Raw genomic sequence first — 17641 nt, forward strand, 5'->3', positions numbered from 1 at the left:
TGCCATTTAGAGTATATCCGTACCATTTGATGCTAAGTAATATAATGGTTTATTTATTCTCTGGCGTATCACATAGTTGATGACAGCCAGAAGACTAAATTAGCAGTAGCAGTAAATCGAAACGCTCCCTTACCAATCCAGTATGGTAACAAGCTATAATAAGTGAGCTATGTTATAATTTGATACTTCTGTGTGTATATCAATGTAAAAAAAAAAGGCACAATCAATAGGCTTGAAGCTATAAACAGATAGATATTGAATATTGGAGCATAAAATATCAAAGAGTGTTTATGTATTATGCATTCACTGATGAGCAATAACTTCCTCGGCAATAAATAAGCTGAGAGCTTGAAAGTTGTCACACTGTGTACGCTGGTGATGTGTTCTGATCTCATCTGGTGTGCTTTACTTAATACTATCAAACAAGAAGGGTGAATTTCTGCACAGTTTAAATATCCTCGCTAGCATAAATAGTAAGAAAACCCGACTTTTTTTTTTTTGTCCATGCGTTTCACCATCTTCTGTGTCAAAACCATGATAAGACAGATCAGTCGACAGATAAGTTAATGTGGGCTTCCTCTGAGTTGTTAACGTTTTTGCATGTGAGTTGAGATCATTTTAAATGTGCTGAACTGGGAAGGGTAAAAGTTTGCGCCTAGTGTTATGATGCACTTACTATCCAGTATAAATAGGACTGAGCCTGCACATAATAGAAACTAGCGTGTCTGCTTGCGAAAAAGCAGATGGATTTCATAAAACTGCTGAACTTGCCATAAATGTGTCAGAGTCATGCTAAAGTAAGGCTGTGATTTGTCACAGGCTACACCGAACACCAATAACACAGACAACAAGATTTTATTACGCTAAAAAGAAATCCATTTCCAGGTTCCTATCATCATGTAGATGCTTTCTTTGACTTATTTCATTAACCAGTGAAACTGTTTGTCAAGTCAAAAGTCTTTCTGATATATACAAATATTTCATAGAGAAATATATGTTTAAAATATATAATTAGACTTATATTTGTTGCAAAATAAAATAGCACAGCCCAACATTTACCTTAAGAGACCCACATCATTTAATCTTTTAAAGCCCCACCGTGTAAAAATTGTCATATATTACTTTGCGAGTCATTGTCTCAAATGAAAATGATTGAATTTATGAATATCTATTCAGAGTGGCTTAATATTAGCATAAATCCCACTAAAAATATTTCAAATTACATCTGCCCCATAGTTTAACCCTGTAGGGCCATTACTCATGGCTGAGGTTACATGTCCTGCGCTTCGTCGTATCTAAAACCAGGACATCTTCTCAGGATCTAATATGATTACAATTGACTGACTGCAAAATAACCTTGTACACTGGTTCCAGATTAAAAACATCACCAGTACTTGTTGGACTGTTTTCAGTGGTTTATTAAATGGATCACAAGCCAGCACTTGTTCCTACTCATTTTTCATATCCCCGTTGGGTTTTTTTTTTTGTGTGATGCTGCACAGGGTAAGTGTACATGATAAATAAGTTTTGGTTAAAGAAATTACGGAGAGTAATGAAGCGTTGCTTCAATTTATATGGCATTCTGTGTCACTGCTTAGACTCTCTGTATAATGAGGCTACATTAATTTATACAGACTTTTGAAACATCACGAGAGACGATTTGGGGAAATACAGTGTTCAAATATTTTTAGTACCTATGTCTTGAGGACTAAAATAAACTATGTGAATGCCTGCAAGGATTCATTCAAGCGCACCTTTATTTCAGTACCGCAAATGACTTCAAGGAGCACCTAAAATACAAGATACCATCAAAAAGACTTTCCAGTTTACCCTGGTAAACCAAAAAGATGCTGCCTGAACTGATAAATGAAATTATTGCAATGATCCCTGAGCAAAAATAAACAAATTCAGGCTGATATGGAGGAAATAACCGTTGTCCTACTGAGATTGCATTGCTTTGCAACAGGCCAGTCATTAATTGGAGACAGTCAATTAATCACAGCAGGTACAGACGGCTGCATCTATTGATCTTGTCCCGGTGCTTATTTTTCATCCCTAAATGACACCGATTGCCAGATTTGACCAGCATGTGTAATGGACAGTAAAGAACCAATGACCCGAGTGTCAGTCTTGTCGCTGGTCAGGATCTCAGCCCCCTCCCCCTTCAAATAGCATCTTTACCATTTAGCTTGGAAAGGTTTAGACTGCCCTTAGAGCACAGCAGCGAAACAGTGCGCTCTTGTGCTCAGATGACCTTTTCTGTTTAAAGCTTAATCTCTGACAAATGCTTGCTTTAATTAGCCTGATACCCCCTGCCTGGACCACCATCCTGCACAGCCCTTCTCTCTCTCTCTCTCTCTCTCTCTCTCCCGCACACACACAGCCCCCACCTGCCTCTTTGTGTCTGGTACTCTGAATCTCCTGCTCAGTTTGACTTTTGGGGATTTTCAGATTGGCAGAAACAAAACATCAGCTGACATCTAAGGAAGTCGGGGTTAAAACAAAATAGTGCAGTGGCTCTCAAACGTGCATCCGTCCCTCCTGTTTGAATGTTTAATATGCAATTCCCAAAGTTTTTCCCTCCTTTAATGTGACATATATTCTGTACAGTTCGACGGATTAAGGAACTAATCTGTCTGAGGGAAAATGTGAAAAGAAAAACTCCACAAACTGGTGTGCATACCATGATACGTAGCTGAAATACCCTTTGACTCAGTTTTATCATTCAGTGATCTTTGGAAAGAGCCTCTCATCATTCCACATCTTGGCTTTGGTCATATTCGCCCTCGCTGCCTTGCAAAAATCCCCTAAATCTACAGCCCTCTCCAGGATACCCCACATGTTTTTGTCAGATTTACAGCTGAACTTTTAGCCGCTTAGCCATTCTTTAACTTTAAAGGTTGCATATCATGCTTTATTGAGCCTTCCAAAGTCAACTTAGGGAATATCTGATGAAATATTGCCTTTGGCACTACGGAGTATACTTTAGGAAGGATTAACAAAGTCACAGACCCTATCGCAGCTGAAAACATATTTTCACAAGGTAGACATAATGTATATCTAAAAAAAAAAAGAGCAGTTGTTGTCCTTGTGCAGATTAGGTGTTAAAAGAGCCAACACATGGACCGGTCTTTGCTGCTCGTTTCTAGGACAAGGTTGGGCTGCGGCTCAGACTTCTTGACACATGCATGAATCAAGCAAAATGCCATTTTGCCAAGATTTTGATAAAGGAATAGCATTATAACATTGTTAAAAGCTCAAAAAAAGTTGATTTTGCATGATATAGACCCTTTAGTTTTCTTCTGATGAAGACAGACATTTGCTGAATTGGATTCACGCTCAAACTCTTTGTGATGCCGAATAGAAATTACCTTTTAACTTCAGTTTTGTGGTTGACACTTATAGTAAAGGGTTCCAGTCAAAACTGACTGGCCTTAACAATTGTTCCCTCTGATAATACAATAATACCACAGCATAATGCTGCCACCAACATATTTCACTGTGGGTTTGATGAGGCTCATTTTGGGCATTCGTGTGTGTAATTTTTTGAACTGTGACCAAAAGTTCTACTTTGGTTTCATCATAACACATCAATCCACAGGATTTTAAGGGACTTTAATGAGGCCTGGGTGTTTTATTCGGAGTAAAAAGGCTTCTGTCTTTTAACCCTACTGCTTAGTCCAGACTTATTGAGAATCCAGGAAACTGTTGTCACGTGCAGAAAACAACCACTGCGAGCCAGTAATCCCTGCCCCTCTTTCAGTGCTACTGTCAGGCTCTTGGCAGCCAACCCGACCAGTTTGCTGTTTCCGTTTTTCAACAATTTTGGAGTATTGTCTAGTTTTTGCAATGCCACTGTTGTTCTTTCCTCTCAACTGATATCTTTGTGCAATGGGATACTTTTATTTATTTATTTATTTATTTTTGCGTCACTGGAAACTAAGGCTGCAGCTAATGGATGCAAATGAGAAAAACCTTTTGGAAATCCTGCTAGGACAACAGAACTCTATTTCAGATCAATCAGACTAAAATTGAGTCATGTACCCAAGAAGACTAAATAGAATCAGAAAGTTGTTCAGCAAAACTTTAGTTCAGCATTTATGCCATCAGGTTAGTGCACCCGTTTTTCAAGATAATCCCTCCACCCCTAAAATATAAATATTACCATTCAATAAATTTAATTATTTATCTGAATGAAGATGTTAAAAAAAATAGTGAATGATTTATCCTGGTATTCGTTTTTGAAGTCTCAAAAATCAGAAATTTAAACCTGCCACTAAAGATTGTTTAAAATAACAAGTTATGAAGTCAGATGAAATTGGGGCTACATTCAAATGACCGATAGCGCTGAGAAACCTAATCTTGAGAACCGCACGTAAAAATTAGACATCGGAAGGTTTAGGATAACGTGTAATGGCGATCTCCATGGCCCATCTATTGATTGGCAACTATTCAGAGACAGTGGGTGTGAATGTGTTTTTGTGGAAAACAATCTTTGCTTCATTGAAGTTTTAATGAAGGAAATATGTCAAACTAGAGGAAAATGAAACATGACCCATAAAAGCAAAACTGTACCAGGTGCTGATGCACGTTCTTGAACGTACAACAGAAACAAATTGGCCAAACGCTGCTGCTGTCGTCCGGGCGCTGCTAAATTTAAATCCTATCAAAGGCTGCTGCTTCACCCAGATCCTGCAGCAGAATCTTGCATTTTTCCTGCAGAATAGCAAACAGAAGTAAAAGAGATGCATGGCTACAAATCCCTGTTTTATTGGAAAGGAGCCTAATTATTAGGATGTAAGTCAAGCCGTGACTTGAGGGGCCGACTCCTCCTTGATGCAGGGCCTCGCTTCATATTTATCCCCTCCTCTGCAGCTACAGCAGCAATGCCACCATCACCACCAGCAGAGCGTGGCGCTTTTATTACATCGCCCACAGGCAGGTTCAGCCCTGTCACATTCACACACGGATTTGCGCACAAACACACACACACAGCCCCACATGCTCACAGAAATTCACAAAGCCTGCAGGACCAGCAGCCAGTTGAGTCCCCTCCACAGCAGTTAGCGGAGTTACCCCGCGTCCCAGTGCTGCCACATACGGACCCTTGGGACGGCAGAGGGAGGGAGCGGGTATTATGGTAATACTAGAGCCTGCTGCTCCCTTCCCCTCTTCTGCAGCACAGCTGGGAAGGACCATCATTACACGTATTGTAGCAATCTGTTTAAGAAAGACACATTGGAGGGCTTGGGTGACAGAGAGAGGATGAGTGCGGCATACATAGATCACATAAAAATGATTAAAATGTGTGTAAGGGGACCTGGAACAAAATGCAAAACTTGTTATGAACACCTTATATCAAATCTACTGTCAAAATGGCCCGTTGTAAATCTCTATTTTCCCCGTTTTTTTCTTTTTTTACTTTTTTATTTTATTAAAGGTTTCTCACGCTGAGCTGGTCATATCTCAAGACAGGGGGCCCGTGGCACATAAGGAATAAATAGGACATAAAGTACTTGAATCTCTAATGCCTCATATAGCTTTATGAATCTACACTGTAGCGTGTCACCAGCTGGAAATCCATTAGAAAAAGACAAATTGCGTAGCCTTGCAGTGATGCAGCAGTGCTGCTTTTTAGTCAAATGATTCAAATTTCCTGCAATTTTGTAATTATGTCACAAATTAAGGAAAAAAAACCTGCAAAGAGTTTTTCGGTTACTAATGAAAACTGCATTGTAGATTGAAAACTCCCCTGAGCACAAAAGGAGCACATCAGTGTTGTTTTAAATACATGCTTTGCCTCAGACTGATCACAATACGCCACCAAATTCCGCTACAGTCTTCAGGTGTAGGATTAGATCGTCTGCAGCATTGTCAATCTCTCACTGTCAGATTACGCAGCTCGCAGCCATCCATCTACTTGTCGTGTTTGAGAGCAAATGAGAAGACTGTGAGTCAGAATCTTCCTCACTCTCAATCATCGTCACAGCCATTTTTAGGAACCCGGGATATCCATTACATCCCCACCCCCTCCCCTCCTCCCTTTAGTCTATTTTCAGATCATCTTTAAACAGAAAGTTCAACTGATAAAGGACTGTCTCATAGCACGCACAGAGGTGAAGGGTTATTTCATATTCTGGGGATTGACTATTAAAAATGCATATTACCTCATTATTCTTGCTGCTAGATAAATGGAAAGTATATGTGCTACACAGAAGATTGATTTCTTTCTTTTTCTCTTTTTTTCCCCTTCTTCTTCTTCTTCTTGTGACCTAACAGGGGGCAGGTGAAGAGGGAGGAGACGCAGGAGGAGAGTGGCCTTTTTGAAAACTGCATCAGTGCAATAATGCCCCTGAAACCTGAAACCTCTTATTGGATCGGAAGGGCAGTATGAGACAGCCATCCTCCAGCATCTACCCCTGCTTAAAGGTGAGGATATTAAAGGCGAGTGTATAACTCATGGTCTATTAGAGACTTAAGTTTAATATGTGTTTTTTAATTGTTAAAAAAAAAAAAAAAAAAACACACTCCAAGGGTCGTTTAACGGGGACTTTTGTCACTCGCCCCCTGCTTCCCCACCACAGACTCTTAACACACACACACACACTCACACACTCCAGGAGGCCTTATTAATTATTTGTACCCACTTGACTTCATATTGTGCTTCCAGTGGCTTGGTCAAAGATTATAATTACCACATCCCTGTTTGTATCATTTTCCATCTCCTGTGCTTTTAGTGCAGTATTACTCCTCTTGTCCCTCACTCCCTCTCTTCCTCCCTCTCTCCCCGTATACACAAGACCAAAAGTGCAGGCACATCATTTATTGATAAGACAAAAAGAATGTAATGAAATTATCAATGTTCTTGAATTAATTATGAACATGATTAAGAAAGCTAAAATCTCAGGAGCCAGTCTCTCATTACCCATTCACTCTTAGGGATTGCTTTCATTCAGGGAAGGAGAGGCGAAAAAGCCTTCCAGCAGAGCCCAGTCCGGCTCAGCTCCTCTCCCCGTGCGCCTGTCCGCCTCGTCTCCGCCGAGGCCGGCTGACCGGCCGCCAGCCAGACCGACGGCTGTCCAGCACCGACGCTGCTGGAGCGCGATGCAGGCGGGAGCAGCCGGCTGCCTGGTGGCCTCTGACATTTGCTGTGGAGAGAGGTGGTGTGCTCAGCCCCTCTTGTTCTGCTGCTGCGATCGAGCTCCAGGGTCCTGACCTGCCTATTAGAGGGAAACAGTCAAGGTAAGAGCGACTTGTCACACTTTTAGGAAGCCCTGATCTGCTTAAAATTTGGGAATATACTTTGCAGCGTTCAACTTCTCTGTTGGTTTATATTTGTTTAATCAAAAATGTCTTAGGTTTTGTCTCTTGGACAAAAAATAATTCTGTCAGTTTCCTTAAACAAGAAAGAAAAATCAACAGAAATAGTTGTATCATTGTCTCTCTCTATATAATACTCTTAAGGTGAATGATTTCTTGTTTCTCACTGGGACAGTTTATGTCCAATTATTAATTATGGCATATATTTGGAGATAAAGTATATGACACAAGAAAAAAAGTTAAAATCTATTTTGTTTTCTGTTTTTGTCTTGTTCGATTTATCAAGATTTACAGTAGTTCCTCATAAGAAAGTAAAATGGGAATTTAGACCATGTAATTCATTGCCACCAAAAGATATTATTTATCTCATTGCACAAACATCTTGAATCAGTTTTGAATGAACTGGAGAACCAAAAAAATATTTTTTTTTTCATCTGTCCACATTTAAAGTTTGAAAATTCGATGCTCTTTTATTAACGTCATCTCTCCATCAACGGATTTCAGTGACATCCATTTATATTCAGCTCAAGCGGTAGAAATGTTCTGTCAGAGCACAGAGTCTTGGCTTCAGTCTAGCTTCTTCTTTCTCTCAGTCACATGGAAGAGTGCGTTGGACAATACTCCCCAACGTATCCAGAGTTTGAAACAAAGTCACAGTCTCTTTCCCTGTTCACACCTCCTCTGCCGAGAGCTCTCTGGCTTTCTCTACACGTACACGCTCTCAGACGCATGCCTGAATGCTAACACAGACGAGGCGACACAGAAAGATGAGTCTGCGTGTCATTTCACCTCCCGGTGCAAAAAGAACGCACACTCGCTCGCACCTACAAGGGGACACGCTGGAGTGTATTCATAATTAGATATACTCCATGAAACGCCATGAAATCTCTTACGATAACTTGTATTTATCTATGTGATTAAAAACATTTCAATTATACTGAATCTTAAAGCTTAAATATATACTTTCTTTCTCCTTCTTGATTGTGATTTCTTTAATTCTGCTTTAGTATCTTGGAAAGAAAAGATCTACAATAAAGTGAGAGAAATCTCAGGGGTTAATGGCAATCCTCCTTGTCCTAGAGATTGATCCGAGTATTGGATCGCACATAAAGCTGCAGTTACTGGATATTACCCTCCTGCTATCGGCCTGCAGTGATGGCCTGGATAAGAAGTGCTTACCAAAGAGGATGCTCCTCCAGGGCAGATACGGTTTCCCTGCCCTCTGGGAACAACAACCACATGCCTGCTGCTTGCTCAGGAACTTTCTAAGCTCATCGAGTAAATCCAGGGGCCTTATCAAGTTACTGGCCTACTGAACTGCTCAAAAAATGTTTATACCTCTTTAGGTTTGAAGCTGCAAAGGGGAAACGGGCAGCAATTAAACACACCCTGTGTTTCACAGATAAGGGTGCTGATCGTTCGCCTCGGGTTTTATGTCAGACGAAATGGACGGATCTCAGATTCAGTCCTTGTTAGGATGCAGTTTCACACAATGTAATGTTGCTGACTTTGGAAAGTTTACTTTTCATTTGGAGAAATTATTGTTATTGATTTGAAGGCTTTAAAGCTATGCTCAAACCAGCCTCCTCTGTGTTCCCTGTTGTCGTTTTCGCTCACAATTTACCGGGGCTTAGCTGAATCCAGGTCTGTGCCAGGCTGGGCAGAGCCACACATGAGCATCTGCTGCATGTCTCTCTGTAGTATAACCCATGCCACACAGCAGCAACGAGAGACCAGATGGCAGCTAAGCAGGCTAATTATTTCAACACAAAACTCCGATGTCCCACACCACCACTGCAGAGCCGCTTTGGCACACTTGCTTTTTGCCTGTGCCTACTTCTGGTGGAGAGGATCTCTGCCATGAAACTATAAAGATGTCAAGTGGGTAATCATGAGCATGGACAGGCCTCGGTACAGTACTTGACGTCCAGATGTATATTTGGTTATTTGTGCCCCTCCTTAAGTGCTGTAGGGACATGCAGAATGCTATGAAGGTGTGTGGCTTTGTCCCATTACACTTTGGTACGAAACTGACAACAGCAAAGGCTGAAATCTCTTTGGTTATCCCGGATGAGTATGTAACTGTAGCTTATTATTATATTTAGTTATTTATTTAATTTTTAATGCAGTTAAGAATTGCATAATGGTGAACTGAAGGCCAAAAGAAACATGGCTTTCAACACTTTTAAGCAAATCAGTATCTGAAAAGTGTGGCATGCCCTTGCATTCACTTCCCCTAAGGAAGTACTTGGCAGCGCCACCTTTCAGTACCATTGCAGCTGCAGGTCTATTGGGTTATGTTTTTGCCAGTTTAGAACATCTAGAGATCAACGTTTTTGCTTATACTTTAGCCATCAAGCATCTGTAAACATATCTTTAAAAGCATCCCCACTGATTCTCAACTGAATTTAGGCCTTAACTTTGACTAGGCCGTTTTAACACACCAGTTTGCTTTGATCAAAACCATTTTGTTGTAGGTTTGTCAGTTTGCTGAGGCCCCAGTCTCTAACAGGTTTTCGTCTTGGATTGCCCTGCATTTATCTTCCCATCAACTTCCCTTTCTCTGCAAAAGAAAGTTATTCCTACAACATGATACCACCAGCACCACTTTGCTTTACCACGGGGATTGAGTGTTCTGAGTAAAGTGCAGTGTTAGCTTTTGACTACATATAGCATTTTGCATTTTAGGTCAAAAAGTCCCATCGTGGTCTCATGTCACAAGATCGCCAGAGTGTTGCCAGTATGACTTGCGGCAATTGTCGACAGGACTTCTTATAATTCTTCTTAACAGTAACTTTATCCTGCCGCTCTTCACAAAAGGTCTGGTGTATGGAGTGCATGAGTAGTATTGGCCGTGATCGACTGGTGACCCGTCCAGGCTCCACCCCAGCTCTCGCTCAATGACTGCCGGAGATAGGCACCAGCCCCACCATGACCCTGCACAGATAAGCAAGTATAGACGATGGATGGACGAGTAGTATTGGACTTGTCAATAGACTCTCCCACCTGAGCTGTGGTCTCACCGGGCTGTAGACTCTTAGCTCAGTTTAGATGGGCAGCTGTGTCTTGGCAGGTTTACTGCTTGTGTCATGCTGCGTTACAATAATTTAATCCACAACATTACCCCGGACCTTTCTGCTGCGTTCCTTGGTCTTCATGATACTCTTTGTTCACCAGTGTTTGCTAACAAACCCCCGTGGCGTTGAGAGAACAGCTGGACTTGTACTGAGATTAGATTACACAGAGGTGGATAGTAATTGTATGACTTCTGAATGCAGTTGCTTCAGCTGGATTTCATCTGGGGGCGTCAGATTTAAGGGGATGGAATACAAAATGCTAAATATCCTTTTCGGGTTATCATTTAAAAAGTAAAAAAGCATAACATTGTGTATAATTTTTCTTCCATTTCACTTTGCTTACTTTGTGTCTGTCTGTAGAATAAAATCACCAATAAAAAACATCGAGGTTTTGATAGTAATGAGACAAAATACCCCCCCAAAAAAAAAACGATGTACAGGAGTTAATATCTCTGCAAGTTCCTGTTTGTAGAATACGGCATTTTAGGCTGTTTGCAATCGGATGATAACCCTAAACTACTCCAGGTGTGGTTTTAAGCCAGGCTTTAACCAAATTATGCCTAGTGGTCTAATAACATCACATTGCTCGTATCTTCATCTGACATCAGAAGCTGTAAGTTTCTCTCTATATCCTCTCTGAGGTTGGTGATGAAGTGTGACCATTAGGGCCCATCTCCTGCATCCACAACCACGTCACAAGAAGAATTGCTTGTACTTGATAAAGCTGGCACACAAGGGAAGGAGGTGCGGCGCCCACAGCGATAACCTACTGACTCCAGCATTAAAGACTCCACCACTGGGAGGAGGGATATATTGTGATCTATTGGCTCCTATTAGAGAAACGTATTATTTGTTCTAACCTGTGTGTTTTGTAGCTCTGTGTGCTGGCATAAAGAATGCACTATGCCTCTGTGAAGGGAGCACAAACATGTATGCACAACATTTGTAACAATAAGTTGCTAACTTTTATTCCAATTAATCGTAAATGTTCTGATGCATTGTAATATTGTGCAACATGCCCATTCTACTCTTATGAGTGGCTCCCAGACAATAAAAAAAAATATACCTTAGTAAATCATAGCTTCCATAAACTTCACTGATCTAAAGTAATTTTACTAAATAATAATAATAAGTAATTTTCTTAAATAAATACTTTTTGCCTAAAGTACTAAATAATAAATGAATATGTGTCATAATTATCAATAAAAATAACTAAAGGATGAACTATTTTGTCTCTATTGAACCATCTGTGTCACAAATTTAAAGAAGCAACCACATTCTATACATTCCCATAGTAAAGTTGTTGTTGTTTTTTACATGACTACAATTTAATTGAGTAAAATTGAAAACATTGAACAATTGAACCATCCATCCATCTATATTGTCTTTAACAGCTTATCCGTGTAGGGTCACAAGGGGGCTGGTTCCTAACTCCATTGGTCAATAGGAAAGAGGAAGTTTACACCCTGGACAGGTCACCAGTCCATCACAAGGCAACACAGAGACACACACACACAACAAACAACCATGCACAAATACCCTCACACCTAAGGGCTGTTTAGAGTAACCAATTAATCTAACAGTCATGTTTCTGGTCTGTGGGAGGAAGCCGGAGTACCCAGAGAGAACCTACGCATGCACTGGGAGAACACGCAAACAACATGCAGACAGACCTCAGGCAGGGATTCGAATTCACAACCTTCCAGGAGTTAACAACTAATGTAGCCAAACACACTGAAGTATGTTTTCTACTTTTTTTGAAGTAAAAAGAAAGAAAAAAATAAGATGAGGTAAAGATGCTAAACCTAATTCTACAGACCACAACGGCAGCTTGGGAAGGGCTTTGAAAAGGAATTAAAATGTTGATATTATTATCTTGGATGATTTAAGGTTTACCTTTTATCATCCTTTTTTTTTTTGCCTTTCAGGAGTTTAGTATATGTAGAAGTATGCAGATGACACCACAGTGGTAAGATGTATCACTGAGGGAGATGAATCAGCTAACCGGGATGAGGTTGAATGGCTTAAAGGTTTAGTGCTGTGAAAATAACCTGCTTCTAAACACGTCCAAAATCAAGGATCTTATCATAGACTTCAGGAGTACCAAAATGGACATTCAGCCCATTCTCACTGGTGGGACCTGTGGAGAAAGGGTCAGGGACTTCCGCTTCCTGGGAGTCCACAGATGAAACTGACCTGGGACAGGAACTGATCAGCAAATACTCCAGTTTCTGAGAATCCTCAGGAAAAAGGACATCAACACTGCTTGTGTCTTTTCACTGCTCAACCATGCAGAGCAACCTCACTGCCTCTGTACATGATTTGCCAAAGTTGGCAAACAGAAATAAACTCCAGAGGGTAACCAAAATGACAGAGAAGATCATTGGGTCCCCACTAACTACGCTGGAGGACTTCCATGGCTCTTAGCGTCTCAGAAGAGCCAACGACATCCTGAAGGACTCATCCCACCCTGGCCACTCTCTGTTTGAGCCACTGCCGTCAAACAGGCGAACACATACAGGGCCAGCAAAGTGAGAAAAAAAACAGGCTGAGAAACAGTTTCTATCCAACTGCAGTCAGAGCTGTAAATGCCATTTAAATAGAAGTGCCATGTCATATGCCACTCTGAAGTAAGTGCAATATCTGGAAATGTGTAATCTACACAGTTATTGCAGAATATCCACTGCCACTGGGAAACTCCACTGATTTAGTTCTTAATGTTCTCTTTTTCGTATATGTGATGTTGTAATGTACTCTATTTATTCACCTTGTTCTTTTGTAAATCCTGTATATTTTCTATTTCTTTGCTGTTTCTTTTTTGTTTGTTTGTTTTTATTTCCACTGGAAAGGCTTACACCTTACTGTTTATTGTACTGGTTACAATAACAGCAAAGATTCAGTATCAGTAAAATGGGGGGAGGGGAGGGGTTTTGGATGTCCAGAAGCCCCTCAGTTTAGGTGATGAACTGGGTGACAGAAACGAAAAGCAAAACCAGAATTGCAGGAATTTTACACCAAAACTCACCTAAAGCATTAAAGCATGCCTACACTGCAGCGGTTCTATTGCTGCAGTGTAGAAACAAGTTTTTCCTAGTGTGTGGTTCAATGTCCTTCGAGGATTGCCGTATGGGCAGCCAGGCAGGAAGCCTTTCCATGTTTTGTATGGAAGTGTTGGGAAAAACAAAGGGTCTCGCTTAGCCATGCAGTGACAAAAGCCCAGCTCCATGTCCTTCGCCTTCCACGTCATGCGGTGCTGGTAGCAAACTCAGAAAGCTTGGTTACACTAATTATAGAGAGTAGAGTCACACAGCGGTGCACTGTTAAAAGAAACAATAATTTGGATACCGGCATCTCTATATTTGAGCAATGTGAGCCGACAGCATCATAGCAAGAAGACGAACGATAAGAAGAAAACAGCACAGCTATTAGCATTGTTGCATTGTGGAGCTGTGACTGCTACTGCTTAGAGAAGTATGTGTGGATGAAAGCCTGGACAGTGGCGTAAACGGCGGATGAATATCTTGTAGTGAAAGTTATCGCACTTATAGTTATCGAAACTAAATAAAATTTACGTTAACCGGTCCACAAACAATTTTTAAACATGCCGTGAACGATAATGCGATAAACAAAAAGCCAGCGCCTCGATTATCTGTCTTCGTATCGGTGCGACTGTGCTCACCACTGCCTTTGGCATAGGATGAGAGGTTGGTGAAAGCAGTTAAACATGAGCGAAAGGCCATATTTGGGGTGTTTGTGTGCCCTAAAGCGGAAACAAATGTTCACGAACTATCTGCTGCCAGACGTCACTTCAGCACCTAGTGATGCAGACGTCAAAAGCTCGTTTGCAGGAATGATCAGTCACTACACGTTCACATAAACAAGGGGAAACTATTTTCTGTACTCAAACTAAGGAACAAATTAGCTGAAATAAAGCAATAAAGGACCTAATTTGTCCCAGTACAGTTCTATCTCATCCACTCACCCTCCTCCTTCCCTTTCCCTCTCCCTGATGTGTATCCCATCTGCTTTGGGGACCTCTCCCCAGCATGCAGGAGCAGGATAAGCACACCATTTCCCTGTCAATACTTTGCTATTAGCCTCTACAGATCCATATATCACTGGGCTGTGGGCTATGAATGGTGTAGGGTGTTCTTGTTATCTGAATGGCCAAGGCTGAGGGTCTCCTGTCTGCCCTGCTCTTTGATTTATCCAGCCGGTGGGTTAATGAGAAATGGAGGCTGGACCTTCGCTCTTACCCTTAGGGGGAAAAGGCATGTGCACGTAAATGTATGGACGGAGTGACAAAGGACCACATGGCATGTCCTGATATTCACCAAAATATTCCAGTTTTCCAACCAGTTATTGCTTGGTGATGAACAGCAGTAGAAAGAAGGCGTGAGCACGTTGGCGTTTCCTGCTTTTCTGCCTTCATCTGTAAGATGACACGATCTCCACAAAGACCAACTTGTGTGTTGACTCATAAGACAAAAAACAAACATATTTAGTCTCAGATTTACAATTGTTCAATCAATGGTAATGGAATTAATTTGCAAAAACATTTCTTCAATTCGGCCATATTTCTGGAACACCTAACAAGCGTTATTCCTTTGGGGCCAATCCTAAGGCGACTTCAGAAAATGTTAATGTGTGACAGATTTACACCAACTAGCTCAACGTCCACCTTAAACCCTAACAAGCCTCAGCTGGCAAACAGCAGCACGGACATTATTCTGGAAGACACTTCAATAATAATTTTTAAAAAAGCCAAATTCACACCAGAGGAGCTTTAAATCTTTCTGATGCTCAAGACTGTTGTGGACATCATATTTGACTATCGGTCACTACAGCAAGACTGCTTCAGTTCATCTCGATGTGCAACTTTATATTGCATATTGAAATTTATTTTACATTTTGTTCTGGTTTTCTTAAAAAAAAAAATATCTAGCAGCACCTCAAGCAGCTTTCGGATGATCTCACAATCACACCCATACAGGATAGTTTTCACCATAAAACTTCCATCTTTCTCTGCTACCATGTAGACAATGTTTGTCATGCTTTATAACATATTTCCTTACTGGTCATTCTGTCATTGGGTATTGTAGTCATCACAGATGGGTAGCTACTTCTAGAGTCATTTGCTCAGCTATTAAAAGGAATGTGGTCTAGATTCCCTCAGTTAATTAGAGAGATTTCTGGGCATTTAAATTTGTAAAAGGTAAAAGAAAATTGCTATAGATATGCAGAGCAAGTAAACAAAAATCAATATTGCAGTTTGCTTTTTTTTTCAACAATCAATGTACCAGTCACAACTGACCTAGCCTTTCAAAAGTAGGATAAACCTCAAGAGATTAAAGTTTAAAATGAGAATTTGGTTTTATGGTTCAGTGCTGTATGTGCTTTGGTGATCATGAGTAGACCGTGAGTAGTTTAAAGGAAAAGTCCTAACAACACATCCACAATGTCTTTCACTGAGACCAGCCATTTACTCAACGGTGCGTTGTTGCTGTGAAACGCCACTGCACTGCAAAAACGGAACTAAAAATAAGTAAAATCTTCTTAAAATGTGTGTATTTTTCCTTGATTTGAGCAGGTAAATAAGATAATCTGCCAATCGAATAAGATTTTTGCACTTAAAATAGGAACAACTCATCTCCATCATCTTGTTTCAAGTGCAGTATATCTAATTATCTTATTTTAGGGGTCAAAATACTCATTCTATTGGCAGATAATCTTATTTACCTGCTCAAATCTAGGACAAAAACACTAATTTTAAGAACATTTTACTTATTTTTAGATCAGTTTTTGCAGTGTGAATTTTTACTTCCACAGGACAGATATATGATGTTGTTTTCTCTTCTATTTCTGGTCCACTTATCTCACTTAACCCTGGAACCAGGAAGTAAACACGAGCTACACTCTGAACAGAAGTCGTTCCTGGACCGTACCTCTAGGTTTGAAAGGAAAAAAACGTGACTAAGACCTTGTTGATGGAGAGGACCTATTGTTTATAGGGAATGTTACCTCCATCTCAGGTGACACATGAGAATGATTTAAGTTGATTTTACAGTAAATATCTTACTTATAGCTCCTTTTAAGCAAATTCTCCTCTTTGTAGTTTGCATTTGTAATAAAGTGGGATTTTGTTCGTCCCCTCTATCTCAAACCAGCAAAAACACAAATATTCTGAAGCTATCACCCTTCTCATTTGACAAAAGTTTAATTAGGTGCGGCGGAAAAGGAGGAGAGTACCAAAGCTGAAGCTAAAGTTCTAGTTTAGTCCGGTAGTGTCTGCAGGGAACTGCACAGCCCTCTTGAAGACAACAGTAAAGTTAATCTGTCAACAAATAACGGTGTTGGAGAGTCAGATGCTTGAAATCATAGTAGAATCGAAGAAACACTACTTCACTGCAATTTAAAAGCAGCTTATCACGCTGTGCTGTACAATCTAACTCCAACCCTGCTGTGGACATGAAGCAAACATTCATCACATCACAGGAGCGCCAACACTATATGGTTTCTTTACCATTATAAGCAAAACATGACCTAAGTAGAGTAAATGATGATGAAACAGTCAAGTGTTTTTTTTTTCAGCACCTCCACACGTCAGTGATTTACATTGCCTGTTACGTCAGTGAGTTGTGACCTGCAGATATTTGGCCTCGATCCAAGTAGAAACCGTCTAACGAGCCACTGTGTCAGTGTCTCTAACCAGTCGCTCTCAGCAGTCTGCCTGTGCGTTTTGCAGCGTATGTGTGCGCTTGTGAAATTCTCAGTGTCGCTCATATCCAGGCGCAACAGGGGAAGACAAACCACTACCAGATAAATGTCCTACTTAACTATGACGCTGTAGTGCAGTTCAGCCAGCACTCACTCCTCCCCTTGTTTTCCTTTCAAAGACGCACAAAAAAAAACACCTTCTTTGAAAATATCGAACATATGGTTGCACGCTTCCAGCTTGTATCCCAAGGCCAGTTTCCCAGCTGGTTCCCTCAGAGAACAGGGGAGGGACAGAGGAGTGTCTCATTGGAAAAGCAATAAAAAGGAAGACTCATAGAGAGATAAAGAATAATAATAAAGAATAATAATAGTAGTAAGAAGAAGAGAGAGAAATAAGGGAAAAGATGTGATAGAGAAAAGCGAATGAAGGAAGTGGTTATGTGCATCCAATTCATCTGCAGAGCATGCATCACAGGTTCGGACTGTTAAGTACCTGATAATTAGTTTGCCTTCTAGGCATCAGCCGT

General features: G+C 40.7%; 1 long non-coding RNA gene across 5 annotated transcripts in view; it reads left to right on the top strand.

Moving 5' to 3' along the window:
- Nucleotides 1-17641, top strand: part of LOC110369275 — a 92461-nt gene that overhangs the window by 53154 nt on the left and 21666 nt on the right. For 3 of the 5 annotated variants that reach the window (XR_004930873.1, XR_002428875.2, XR_004930875.1), the window contains 2 exons: nt 6280-6429; nt 6957-7242. This is a non-coding gene — a long non-coding RNA (uncharacterized LOC110369275). Of the gene's footprint in view, nt 1-6044; nt 6117-6279; nt 6430-6939; nt 7243-17641 lie in introns of those variants that run through there. The other 2 variants (XR_004930874.1, XR_004930872.1) reach the window with 2 other exon arrangements.

Source organism: Fundulus heteroclitus, chromosome 4 (assembly GCF_011125445.2).
Source record: "Fundulus heteroclitus isolate FHET01 chromosome 4, MU-UCD_Fhet_4.1, whole genome shotgun sequence".
Lineage (NCBI taxonomy): Eukaryota > Metazoa > Chordata > Actinopteri > Cyprinodontiformes > Fundulidae > Fundulus > Fundulus heteroclitus.